The sequence below is a fragment of the Nelumbo lutea genome, chromosome 4 (genome assembly GCF_056320005.1).
Source record: "Nelumbo lutea isolate HS-2025 chromosome 4, American lotus-T2T, whole genome shotgun sequence".
NCBI lineage: Eukaryota > Viridiplantae > Streptophyta > Magnoliopsida > Proteales > Nelumbonaceae > Nelumbo > Nelumbo lutea.
In genome coordinates this window covers 32,589,222-32,602,433 of record NC_142687.1, presented here as the reverse complement: position 1 = coordinate 32,602,433, position 13,212 = coordinate 32,589,222, and the positions used below count along the sequence as shown (strand labels likewise).

The 13,212-nt window shown below is 36.5% G+C and overlaps 2 long non-coding RNA genes across 7 annotated transcripts; one reads left to right on the top strand and one right to left on the bottom strand.

Moving 5' to 3' along the window:
• Window positions 1–1,138: 1,138 nt before the first annotated feature.
• LOC148855049 (uncharacterized) lies at window positions 1,139–5,145 on the top strand. Its single transcript, XR_016113337.1, has 4 exons — window positions 1,139–1,304; window positions 1,731–1,867; window positions 2,061–2,360; window positions 4,702–5,145. It is a non-coding gene; the product is annotated as an uncharacterized LOC148855049 (long non-coding RNA).
• A 1,628-nt stretch (window positions 5,146–6,773) lies between these two features.
• Window positions 6,774–12,957, bottom strand: LOC148855048 (uncharacterized). Of its 6 annotated transcripts, none has more exons than XR_016113335.1 (5): window positions 12,661–12,953; window positions 11,089–12,607; window positions 10,090–10,482; window positions 9,690–9,768; window positions 6,774–6,997 (listed from the first exon to the last, which is right to left on the bottom strand). It is a non-coding gene; the product is annotated as an uncharacterized LOC148855048 (long non-coding RNA). The 6 variants fall into 6 exon arrangements; XR_016113334.1 differs by lacking the exon at window positions 6,774–6,997 and adding an exon at window positions 7,100–7,865 and having other exon boundaries at window positions 12,661–12,952; XR_016113333.1 differs by lacking the exon at window positions 6,774–6,997 and having other exon boundaries at window positions 9,480–9,768; window positions 11,089–11,750; window positions 11,953–12,607; window positions 12,661–12,949.
• Window positions 12,958–13,212: the final 255 nt, after the last annotated feature.

Here is a 13,212-nt window from a genome sequence, read left to right as displayed (position 1 = left end):
ACATTTTCCTTGTTGGTGCCTTGGAATTGGAAAGAGGTTTGAGAAGCAATGAGCAGAAAGCTTTTCCTTTTTATACCAGAACAAAAACTGTAACTGAAATTAGTATTAGTATTGACTTCAGTAAATGTAAATGAAGCAAAAGTAGCAGTCATTTTAGATACAAATAACAGTGTCCACCACATCCGCCATTTTAATTAATATATACTAAGTTTCTACATAACCAAATGAACCATATATAAGCTAATTTCATTCCCCAGTTATTCGACTATTAAAAGGCCACAAAATAGAGACACTGTGGCAGGCCTGCTTATGAACAAGTGTTGACTGATAAATTTTCGTACCACATATTGGGAAAGCTATAAACCCTCTCTTAGCTTTCTAGTGGAAATGGAAGCAGAATTTTTTTCTACAGTTATTCCAAAGGAGAACCTTGATCTTGGACTTGCATTTTATCTTCTAATCAAGTCAAGATTTTGACTTAGACATTCAATATTTTATATTGCTGAACCAAAGCAGCAAATTTGTCACCAGACACTGGTCTCCACTATTTACCATTAGGTTTTCCATGATGAGGATGAGAAATTCCTTGATTTTCTTCACTAAGCAACGGGTAGCAGTAACCTGACGTCAGTTGAGACTATTTTATTCCCTTTATTTCCTCTTTTTTTATTTTTTTATGTTGAGGTCCCTACTATGCGTATGAAGTATTCTGCTCTGGCCACTACAAGAAAAACGGCTTAGGCCGGCGGTTTTCTTCCAGCGGCCTTATCTAATGTCGGAAAAGACCGGCAAATTCGAACAAAAAATGACCCGTTTAGGAGTCGGCGGTCAAATTTTAATTAAAACTAGGATCACTTAACACACCACACATCCCGGCGTTTTTTATTGGCAAATAAAATTAAAAATAATAAAAATTGAGATATAATTTTAGGGGTCCCGCCAAAACGATTAAGTTGCGCCAAGAGAGGGGGTCGTTAATGCCAAACGACGAATCCCTCGCTAAAAAAATCTTGGGTTCCATGAATCTCGACGCCATTACCTTCTTGGTTTCTTTCTTCCTCTACCGATCCACCGATTCAGAGAGCTAAATCCCTAATCTCATGCCATTATCTTCTTGCTTCTTCGAGCCTATATATCCTTCTCTTTTGACCGATTCAGAGAACTACTTCGTGTCCTTCATTCTCAATGCTAGAACTTTGAAGCGACGAATACCCACCATTTTGAAGTGTGCACAGAGAGTTCAATCGAATACCCACCGTTTTGAAGATTTGAAGCCAGAGAGTTCAATCGAAGCTTGATTCCTGGTACTCCATTTCCACTATTCAATGCTTATGCGAATTGAATAAATGTGCTTATTTATTTGGTCAGTTAAGGTTGTTTAACCCATAATAGTAAATGTGGGTTCTAGAACTCCTGTATATCTTGCTTTCATGAAGTCGTGTTTTAGATATGCTTGCCTTTAATATGTTTTTGAAATTTATCTTGACTTTAAGAATGTATGTTTAGAAATGCATTGCAAAATATTTATTATTGAATAGAGATAGAGCTTAAGAGTTGCACTTTCACCTTTCATTTAATTAAAATAGGGATTGATGGCAAAAAACTACTAAGCCCGGGGATTAAACTTAACTATTGTATAACATGTCGGATAGTTTTCTTTTGGTGGGCTTTATCTCATGTAGAATGCACTGATAGTTTTCTTTTGAATTTCTTCTAATAGCAATCTTTAGGTTTTCAGCTGAGTTATCATAAATTCAATGAATTTCAACGAGAAAAAACAATATTGAGGAGGTTGCAACAGGGTGATGTCGTGGAACTGATTAGTGATGCCGGGTCACCAAGTATCAGTGCCCCTGGTACAGAACTGGTGAGTATCTGTTAGGTTCTAAATTTCCTCAAGGTAATATTGTAGTACAAACTTGAAATTTCTTGCACTGCACTCTTCTATTTTTTGTTGGATCTTGCAATGCCTTAATGTTAGTTAATGAGTGAAATTGGAACTTGGAAAGTTCATTTATTGTGAATAATTTTCTGAAAATAAATTATTCTACTTGGTGCAGGTAAAGCTATGTATAAATGAGAAAATTCCTGTTATTCCTATCCCTGGGCCTTATGCTTGTATAGCAGCTCTATCTGCCTCGGGTTTGGACACTGATGGATTTAAATTTGATGATATGTTCAAGAACTTGACTCTTATATTGAGCACTGTCAAATTTCCCAAAGTCACTATTAATAAAATTCTTTTTGATGACCTTTTTCACATTTACTGCTGCAGTTGGATCTGGGGAGCATCCCAATGCACCAGGTGTCAAATTTCCCAGCCCAGTACCCAAAAGATGCCTGCATAGGTGTCTCACCAGGTGTCAATTGGATAACTTGCCATTAATCCTGATTGGAGTTGCAAGTAACATGTTTACTAGGTTTCCCACGTCTAACTTGAGGCATATAACAAGTTTATTTCACATGCTTCATTGAGCATTAAAAACCTCATATTTTCTTCTTCACTGCATGTTGCATCAAGAAACTGGATATGTTCTATGTAAATTGAGTTCAATATGATAGTTGGAAAAGTACAAATGTACAGGTGTCAAATTTCCCATGCAGGGTTTTGGGACTAGCCAGAATACAGTTTAATGACATTCTTTTAGGGGTGCAGAATGATCCCAAGTTGTCATGGTTACCACACTGAACTTTTATTTTCTTTAGGAGACTGAAGCAGAAAACAATGTTTTTGGTTCAAATACCATTTAAAGTAATACCAACATCGAGATAGGTTAATTTGATTTCTCTTTCCTTACCTTGAGTTGCCTTCTTATTATGCTAAGAAGCAAACCACTAGAGTGTGTCTTGGGGGGCTGCTAGTTAGAGAAAGGGTTGAATATAGCCTAATGGTCTCTTTTTTTTGGTTGGGGGGGGGGTGGGGAGGCTGGTTAAATTATATACCCTGAAAATCTGACAAAATTAGAGATTAATCCAAGCTAGTAAGTAGAACTAAAGCAAAGGAAACAAACAATGTTTGATTCTATATTTGCTTGCTTATAAAAGTAATGCAGGTTTTGTCTAGGAATTGGGCCAATTTGGTTGATCTAGGAAGCATCAGAAGATTGGTTAGGGAAAAAGTTGAGTGCTACTTCAAAACTCTAACTGGCTAGGTTTTTTATCAAGATGATACACTAAAAATGTTGATTGAAAAGATCTTCAATTGTGGTGTATTAGGAACTGCTATAGGGATTTGTTATTAATCTACTTGCCTGCTAGATTTGCCTACTAGATTTGTTGTATACGTTTCATTCTTTTTCATACTTCCTGCCCCCGTTTCTGTCCAAAACCTACTTTCTATACTTCTTATTTCATTTTCTTATTTAACTTGGTTCCCTCAAAAGAAAATCCCTGCCTCATTTTCTTATTTAACTTGATATTGGTATGCCGGCAATTTGAAGAGTTGGGGTTCTTCTCTTTAGAATGAGTTTGATCAAATTATCCAAATAATTAAAAAAATGAAAATAATTGATAAAGAAAATGGAGAAAGTATGATTACAAAACATATGCTGAAAGTAATCTAACAATTGAAGATGGCTTCATGACAGAGCTCACAAAGATACTTAATTCCTCCCTAGAACACTCTGATCTAGCTTAAACTAAAAGTAGAAAATCCTTGAGAAAGTATATCTCAACAGTCCAGGTTTAATCTAGGTCTTGACATCTTTTTGAAAATTTGTTTTGTAATAAGATTCTTCAACATGAGTTGAGTTATTCCCCCTTTGTTGTTTATTCTTTTACCTTTTGGTCAAACTTGAAAAGGTAAGGATGACATATAAAAAATCTGGAAAGTCTATGATGCTTTCTTAGCAGAGTTCCCTTTGTGTTATGTTTACTGGAAGAAATATGCTGATCATGAGGGACGTCTGAGTTCTATTGAGAAAGTTGTGGATGTATATGAGCGAGCAGTTGAGGCTGTCACATATTCCGTGGACATTTGGTTGCATTATTTTATTTTTGCTATATCAACATATGGAGACCCAGATGCCATTCGAAGGCAACTCCTATGCACTTGTTTGTGGTCTTTATAGTGTTGCAGGATGAGGTCATGTTCACTTGGCTTTCTCATTGTAGTGAGAATCTGGTGATTTGTTACATTTTCTAACCTTATTTCAGTATGCCTGCAACAATGGTGCCTCGTGTATGGTGGAAAGGTTTGCTGGGAATGCACTTAGGAAATGCAATTTTCTTATGTGCAAGCCCTCTATTCTGAAGCTACTTTGTTTATAACCATTTCAAATTTCGTTTAGAATTCAATTAATCCAAATTTTATGCCCTCATTCTCTCCATTCCCCTTTCACTTTTCTCCAAGGCCTGTGTAGTAGTCATGTAGTTAGTCATGAATGTTTGTTGTCTTTAACTTTGACACTTTGAAGCTATGGGTGCATCAATATGCAAAATACTGTTGGGAAGATAACGTTCAGTAAGGCATAGTGATTCTGTTTGTCAAGTCCTAGTGCTAGTGGAACTTACAATGTTATTGTGGATGGGTCATGGTTAGGTACTCAGATTCAGGTAAAAATGTTGGCCGCTTTACTGCTACTTGGGAACTGTGCACAGATATTGTGCTTTACACAGGAGGCTTGCAACTTCCAAATGTAGTCACACTTATTGCCTCATTTTTCTGTTCTAAGGTGGCATTTCTTGATTTTGGTCATGCAGGTTAAAACCATATTTCTCCCTACAGAGATGCCTATGACATTAGAGGCATGTGCTCCACTGATTGCACTCTCATCAAACTCAACCCAGATCAGATGATTGCCCTGAAGCATTCCAATTATTCTAGCAAGATGAACAATACGAGGAAGAAGGTTGTAGAAGCCAAAGATCAGGGGAAGAAGACAGTAACAGTCAGAGATCAAAGGAACAATAAATTGTCATAGATCAATAGATTGTATTTGAACAATCTGTTTTCGATATTATAATGATCAATCTTTATATTAATAGATTGAGTTTTACACTTAAACTTTTATTTAAGTTGTATTAAGTATGTATTATAGTGGTGAATCAAGCGGTGTATTATAGTGGTGTATTAAGTTTGTTTTATTTAAGTGTAGATATACAAAATTATTGAAGATAATATAATATAAAAAAATATTGATCAAAGCCGGCGGTCATCTAATTGCCGGCGTAGCTATACATAAGGCTTAAAATGGTGACTTAGATATGGTCTAAGCCAGTGGTTCAGGCCACCACTAAAAGGAGTAGGACAATCTTTTGCAAAATTTAGGCTGGCGGTCTAGACCGTCGGCTGAAGGAGCATGCCAATTTTTGACAAAACTAAAGCCAGCGGTTCCAACCGTCGCCTAAAATAGTGTGGCTTTTTTTACCAAAACCTACACCAGCGGTCCTTGTGTCTACGTCGATGCTTTACACACTGCCGGCACACATGTAAATTGAAAATCATGCCGACGGTTTGTAATGTTGGTATTTATAATATATTTAAAAATTTATTTATTTTTTTAACTTTACCGGCGGTTTATGACTGCCAGTATAATAAAGGATAAGCCGGCAATACTTAATTTAAGAGTCCAAATTGATGCCACCTAGGCCAACGGTTTTGTACAGATTTATCAGCGGTCATGATTTTCCCCAATGGTGGCTATACTGGGAAAGAAAGACCGCCGACAGTTCGCCAGTATTGATCAATGTCGGTGGTCATGCATAGTTTGGTTTGTAAAGTACAATATATAAACCAATTTGTCCAATTTGAATTTTACTCAGATTCGGTTGGGATGGATCTGGGTTAAACCTGACAAATTACAATTGGTCTGATATATATTTCAGATCTGAATATGGCTTAATTGGATCAGATTTCAGATCATTCCTACGGATGGAAATAAGTTCCTTCAACACCAAGCCAACTCTTTTTGACCTCACCTGTTGGTCTTTTGTCTGGTATTACAAAGAAATGCTTGACATGACAAGGAATCTAAGCCACTATTAAACCTCTCTTTATTAGGTTGGGTCACTGAATAGGTTTCTAGTCTCTAAGACGCCCCCTCATGCGAAAGCCTCTTGGGCTTGAAGAAGCATGGACAAGAACAGGCCTGATAGGTCCCAATCAAAGCTAGAGTGATAGACTATTCTGCTTAAGGTGAGAATAAGACCACAAGATTTTATTAATTTTCAACTGCCCTCCCATGTTGGATGAGTAGTGTTTAAATACAAGAAAATTCTCAACTTCCTTCCACTAACATAGCCACTGATTAAGGGATTAACTTCTCTAGTAGTTAGCCTATCCCTAAGCCATAGAAACATAACTACTTAACTACTAACAACTTGACATGTTCTTAAGTAATAACTACTTAACCAAATTGACTACTTCCTAAGGCCAATACCTTGGATTTATTGACCTATTCCTATGTACAAGTTACAAGGAAATAGAACAGAAATAAACTAACAAGAAAATGAAGAGAAAATGGAGGAAATCTGCTACTTTTCTCTCTATGCCACGTCACACACCTGCATGGGCCATGCGTCTATCAAGGCCCATCCATACTTTGTACATAAACTCATTAATTAAAACGGGTAGTGAGGATCGAACAATAGACCACTTGATATACCATCTCACAGAAAGCTTAACCTATTAAATGAGGTCCCTAAATAGGTTTTTATTTCTTAACAAACTAGCTAGAACAAATAATTATTGTTTTTCTAGCTTGTTCTAGTCAGTCCATCAATGGCAGGCACAGCCTCCTCCCTTGGAATAAGAAGGGCCCAAGATATTGCAATTTGGAGGAAGAGGTAATTCTCTTTCATTGATTTATATATATATATATTACAAGTTTAGTCTTCTAATAGCCCCGCTCAAGCTGGAGCATACAAGTTTTGAATGCCCAGCTTGCAGATTGAGCTATTGAACAAGTGAGGTGGCAAGGGCTTAGTGAAGCAGTCGGTTAATTGGTCTTCAGAAGTTACTGGCATCAGGTGGATCAAACCGGCTTGCAATTTTTCCCTTACAATGTAGAAATCTATGTCAATAAGTTTTATACGCTTATGAAAATTTGGATTATGAGCAATGTGAATAGATGATCAATTGTCACAAAAAATAAGAGAATGAGCAACTTGAGGGATCTGCAAATCTTTTAATAAATAAGTAAGCCATTGAACTTCACATGAAACAACAGCAAGGGCACGATACTCAGCTTCAGAGGAAGATTTGGAAATGGTTTGTTGCTTCTTGGATTTCTAAGATATTAGACTATCTCCCAAAAAAAACACAATGGCCAGTGATAGATCTCCTGGTATCAGGAGATGAAACCCAATCTGACTCTGAGAAGGCTTTCAACTGTAGAGATGATGAAGCAGAGAAGAACACTCCTTGGCCAAGACTAGCTTTTAAGTATCAAAGAATTCTATGTACGGCTTGCATATGAAGGTCTGTAGGGCAGTCCAAAAACTGAGAAAGATGTTGGACAACAAAACAATTGTCTGGCCTTGTGCTACATAAATAAATTAATTTGCCAACCAATTTTCTATAGGAAGTAGTATCTGTTAGAGTACCAGCATCTTTATCAAGTCTTTGAGAGGTAATCATAGGAGTAGATACCGGTTTGTTGTTTATAAAACATGTTTCCTCCAAGAAATCAATCACATACTTCTTTTGGCTGAGATTAATGCTAGTCGTGGATATGGCAACTTCTAGGCCAAGAAAGAACTTGAGTTGGCCGATATCTTTAATTTTGAAAGCATCATGTAAGAGCTTTTTCACCTCATTTATCAATTCAATGGTCACTTGCCAAAATGACATCATCAACATAAATTAGCAAGGCTATAAAATGAGAACCAACTTGTCTTGTGAACAGAGAAGTATCAGAAATTGCCTGAGTGAAACATTGAGACAACAAGGCATCAGTGAGTTTTTGATTCCATTGTCTACTTGCCTGCTTGAGACTATAGAGTGACTTAGTAAATCTATACACTTTTGAAGGGTCAGAAGTTTCAAAACCTAAGGGAAGAGTCATGTAAACTTCTTCATGTAAGTCACCATGCAAAAATGCATTGTTAATACCCAGTTGCTGCAAATGCCAATCTTTAATAGCTGCAACAACAAGTAAACATCTAATAGTTGTTATTTTTGCAACTGGAGGAAAGGGATCAAGATAATCAATGCCATTCTGTTGAGTATAGCCCTTGGCAACTAATCTTGCCTTGTATCTTTCAATGTTGCCATTTGCATGATACTTGGCTTTAAAAACCCATTTGCATCCTATAGGTTATTTTCCTACAGGTAAATCGGTTAAAACCCAAGTATTATTTTGCTCTAATGCTTTGATCTCAAGTGCCATTGCATCCTTCCAGCATTGTGATTTTATAGTCTCATTATATGTTCTAAGATCTTTGGTTTGGGAGATTTGAGTAGCAAAGATCCTATGAAAAGAAGATAATTTGTGAGTGGAATAGGTAAAAGATATGGGGTGAGGATTAGAGGTTTTGAAAACAGAATTGGCTTTAAGATTTGATATTTGACAGTGATATTGGTCAAGATATGAATGAAGTGTATGAGGTCTAGATGATCTTCTAGGTTGGGTTTCAAAATGTGTACTTTTTATGAGATCTGGTGAAACATTAGTAGAAGGGGTTGGATCAATAGTGGTATTATCTGAAGTGATAAGTGATGGTGATTGATTAGTAGATGAAGATGTGAAAGAAGGTGGAGAGGGTTCTACTAAAGGAACTGCATATTCTGTGGGAAGAACGAAGTCTAAATTATCTACTGAAAAAGAATTAGAATGAAAAGGAAACAAGTATTCATAGAAATGAACATCTCTTGAGACAATGACCTTTTTAGTTTTGAAATTATACAAACGAAAACCTTTAGTGGCAGAATGATAGCCAAGAAATACACAAGGATCGGCTCTAGTATCAAACTTAGTTTTATCTGTATCAAGTGTAGAAGCAAAGAAAAGGTATTCAAAAACTTTCAAATGGTCAAATGAATGAACAGCATGATAGAGAAACTGAAATAGAGATTTGTTTGAAATGATTGGGGAAGGAGTTCTATTTATTAGATAGACTGAATGAGAAATACAGTCAAACCAGAAAGAAATGGGAAGTTGTGATTGAAACTTGAGAGCTCTGGCAACATTCAAAATATTATGGTGTTTTCTCTCAACAATAGAATTTTGTTAAGGAGTATACACACATGTAGTTTGATGAATAATACCTCTTGAAGCATAAAAATCAGGCATGTTAAATTCCATAGCATTATCAGATCTAATACACTTTACTTTTGCAGAAAACTAAGTTTCAATAAAAAAACAAAAGTTTTGAATATGTTGTCTAGCTTCAGGTTTAGTTTTCATAAGGTATATCCATGTAAATCTACTCTTGTTATCAACTATTGTCAAAAAATATTTATGTCCATAAAATGAAGGAATAGAAAAAGGACCCCATGTATCAATGTGAATCAAATCAAAACAGTTGGCAGAAGTGGATTGACTGATGGGAAATGAAAGTTTTTTTTGTTTGGCATTATGACATAGAACAGTAATTTGAGGATGGTAGTATTATAGAATGATCCAATGCTCTCAAAAGTTTCAATTGAGGATTAGACAAATGCCACATCCTAAAATGCCATATATCAGTTGCATTAAGCTTATTATAAAAAGGAATAGAAACAGAATTACAAGTAATGGAAGAATTACAGGAAACAAAAGGTAGGATAAGTTTGTACAGGCCATTGACCTTCTTAGCTAATCCAATCATCTTCCAACGTTGATGATCCTGGAGGATACAAAGATTGTGTTGAAAAATGAGACAATAAGGATATGAATCAGTAAGCTTGCTAGTACATATAAGATTGAAAGAGAAATGAGGTATATAAAGAACATTATGAAGTACAAAATTGGAAGAGAATATAACAATTCTTATGTAAGAAACTGAAACCTTTTGATTATTAGATAAAATGACGTGTATTTGTGACAGGTGTATATGTTGAAAAATTGGATAAACTATTAGTTATATGATCAATAGCATTGCTATCAAGAATCCAATGTGTTTGATGAGACTCATTATCATTAATGGTGCATGAAAGAATGAATTTACCTGACTCATTAGCAATTGGAATAAAGGTTGATGTTAGCTGATTAATCTGAGGTGTGGAAAAAGATGCTAATGCAGAACCAGGAGCAAGGTTGATTTGCTAAAGCAGACTCATAAGCCGATTGTATTGGTCCTGAGTAATTAGAGAGGTGGCCACATTATTGGCTGAAGTGAATTCATTATGACATCTAGATGCAGAATTAGGAATTGAAGAATCCGCAACATCTGTGCCTTCGTCTGCTAATTCACTGTTATAAGAAACTTGATTGGCATGCGCAGCTTTTGAACCGAATTTGCCCTTTCCTCCTCTATAGCCAACTGGATATCCGTGCTTTTTATAGCAAGTTTCAACTGTATGTCCTTGAGTGTTACAATAGCTACAGATTGGCTTGGATCCTGTATTAGCATAGGACCTTCTTGAATTAGTGGTTCCTGAACCAGAGTTAGAAGAGGAAAAAGATCTTTGAGATTGCTGTGAATTTTGTGGAACAAATGGTCTTCGATTGTAATTAGATCCTTGTCCTTGGGTTAAGAACACAGAGGCTGGTTCCTCAAGCTTAATTATAGGATTATTGAATTGTTTTTCATGCTGAAGCACTAAAGTAAACAATTTGTTAATGTTGGGCAAAGGATCCATCAAGAAGATTTGTGACCTTACTATTGCAAAATTATCATTGAGGCCTTTCAAGAATCTGATAGAATAATTGTTCTGATAAGCTTTCTTAACAATTTTGAGTGCTTGACAAAAACATTGGGGCTCACAAGTGCAAACTAGAACAGGTCTAGGAGTAATATATTCATCCCCCAAAATCTTTAATTGTGTGTGATAATTAGTGACAGAAAGTGAGTTTTGTCAAAAGTTATAAATCTCTTCTTACGGTTATGAGATTCTTATAGCATATTTCTTGAGAAAATCTATCATGCAAGTCCATCCAAATATCCACAGCATTGTCTAACCACAAAATAATTTTAGCAATTGAAGGCGATAAGGATCGAACTAACCATGAATATACCATCGTGTTGCATTTTTGCTAGGTTGGATAGTAGGATCATACTTCGAAGGAATTAGTATGCTTCTATCGACAAAACCAAGCTTATAAAGCCATTCGCATGGATTTGAACCATGAATAAAAGTTAGGCCCTGATAGAACTGGTGAAACTAAAACCAGGGATGGATTCTCATTCGGATGAAGGTAGAACGGATTTGATGGAGACGAATTTCGTTGTTTGACATGTTGATTACAGCAGAAAAGCGATGTATGCAAGAGGAAGACCGAAGGGACGCCTACAAACAGAACAAGCAACGATAATATTTCCAGTCGTTCAATAGAACTTCAGAAGGAGAAGACCGAAGGGACGCCTACAAACAGAACAAGCAACGATAATATTTCCAGTCGTTCAATAGAACTTCAGAAGCAGAAGACCGAAGGGACGCCTACAAACAGAACAAACAACGATAATATTTCCAGTCGTTCAATAGAACTTCAGAAGCGGACAGTAATGGAGAGCCCTTCTCAGATGTTCAAACTATTCTTTAATCCAATTAGTATTGCAGAGTATGGAGGACGTTCTTGATGAATTCATGTTTCAGCTTGCTCAACAGCATCGGTAGCAGCAAGAGGAAGAAACCAGTAACAGATTTTTCGATCTGCAAAGCCCTATTGCTGCAAACCCCAATCGATGTCGTCGAAAGCCGTTCGAATCTCCATTCAAAGACAAAGAATGGAAACCACGAAAAAAAAAAAAAAAACCCAGAACCAATGGAACAGATCAACGTATTCTTCGTTGTATAAGAGATTAGAAAGAAAATAGATCGATGGAAATAGATCTTAATAAGAGCCAGCATTATCAAGTCAATAATCTTACCCGGCGAGATTGTGAAACAGGACTCCCTTAAGAACTAGATCTGTCTGAACATGTTGTTCAGTGCCGCAGAAAGACTGTGATGAAGAAACCAGATCTCGGAAAAGGCCCAAAGAGAAAGAACTAATAACTTCATCTGGCGATCATCAGTGAAGCAAGGATACGTCAAGAATGCTGTTCTGTACCAAAGGATAATATTTCTGCCAGCGAATCCTTCTCAGTTCAGCGCCGTTGGGAAAAGAACAACGAGATACTCTTTAACGATCACAGTTGGGGTATTTCGTCGAACACCACAAAGAAGCAAGAAAGAGGAGCGAGCAACAATGTCTTCTTCGACCTAGTTCCCAAACCAATGTTCGCAAGAAATCCCGCAAGATTGGCGTTGATGCAGACGAGGCTTAGCGAGCAACAACCTTGTCGAGATCAGAAAGAACAAACGAGAGGACAATCTCCCAAAGAAACGTCGGAAAAAAAAACAGGGAGTCTATCTTTGAATGCGTCTGTGACAATGGCGACGCCGGAAAACGCTGTAGGGGAAAATTTATGAAGCTCTGATGCCGTATCGCAATTTGGAGGAAGAGGTAATTCTCTTTGTAATATTTTTGTAATCAATGAACGAGAATTACCTCTTCCTCCAAATTGCGATACGGTATCAGAGCTTCATAAATTTTCTCTGCTACAGCGTTTTCCGGCGTCGCCATCGTCACAGACGCATTCAAAGATAGACTCCCTGTTTTTTTTAATGAAGAAACAAAAAAAAAAAAAAAGAAAAAGGAAAAGAATAAAAAGAAAAATTAATAAATTGTAAATTACAAGTTTAAACTTCTAATACAAGATTAGACAAAGGAAACACTGATGGAACAAATTAGACTTGCTGGAAATATCATTTGAGAAAAAACAAATTAGACTTGACAAAGTATATTGCCGTGAAACACATTAAACAGCCAACCACTGGTCTTAAATTGCTCTACAAGTTGATAAGAAGATCCAACGAATAGACTCAATAGTTTGAAGTCTAGTGATGGAACAATCTTAATTAGATGATTTAATTCCAGTCGGCTCTTATTCATAGCTAGAGACAGAAGCAAGCATTTTACGTCCATGAAAGGACTGTAGAGAATACTGCCAAATTTTAATGCTAGAAGGGTCACCTTGTCTCATTTTCCTTGGCATTTAACCTTGGAAGTTGGCACAGGGTCTGGTCAATTCAATTACTTTCATAGGGACTGAATTTCTCAAATGCCTACTGTTAGCATTAAAGAT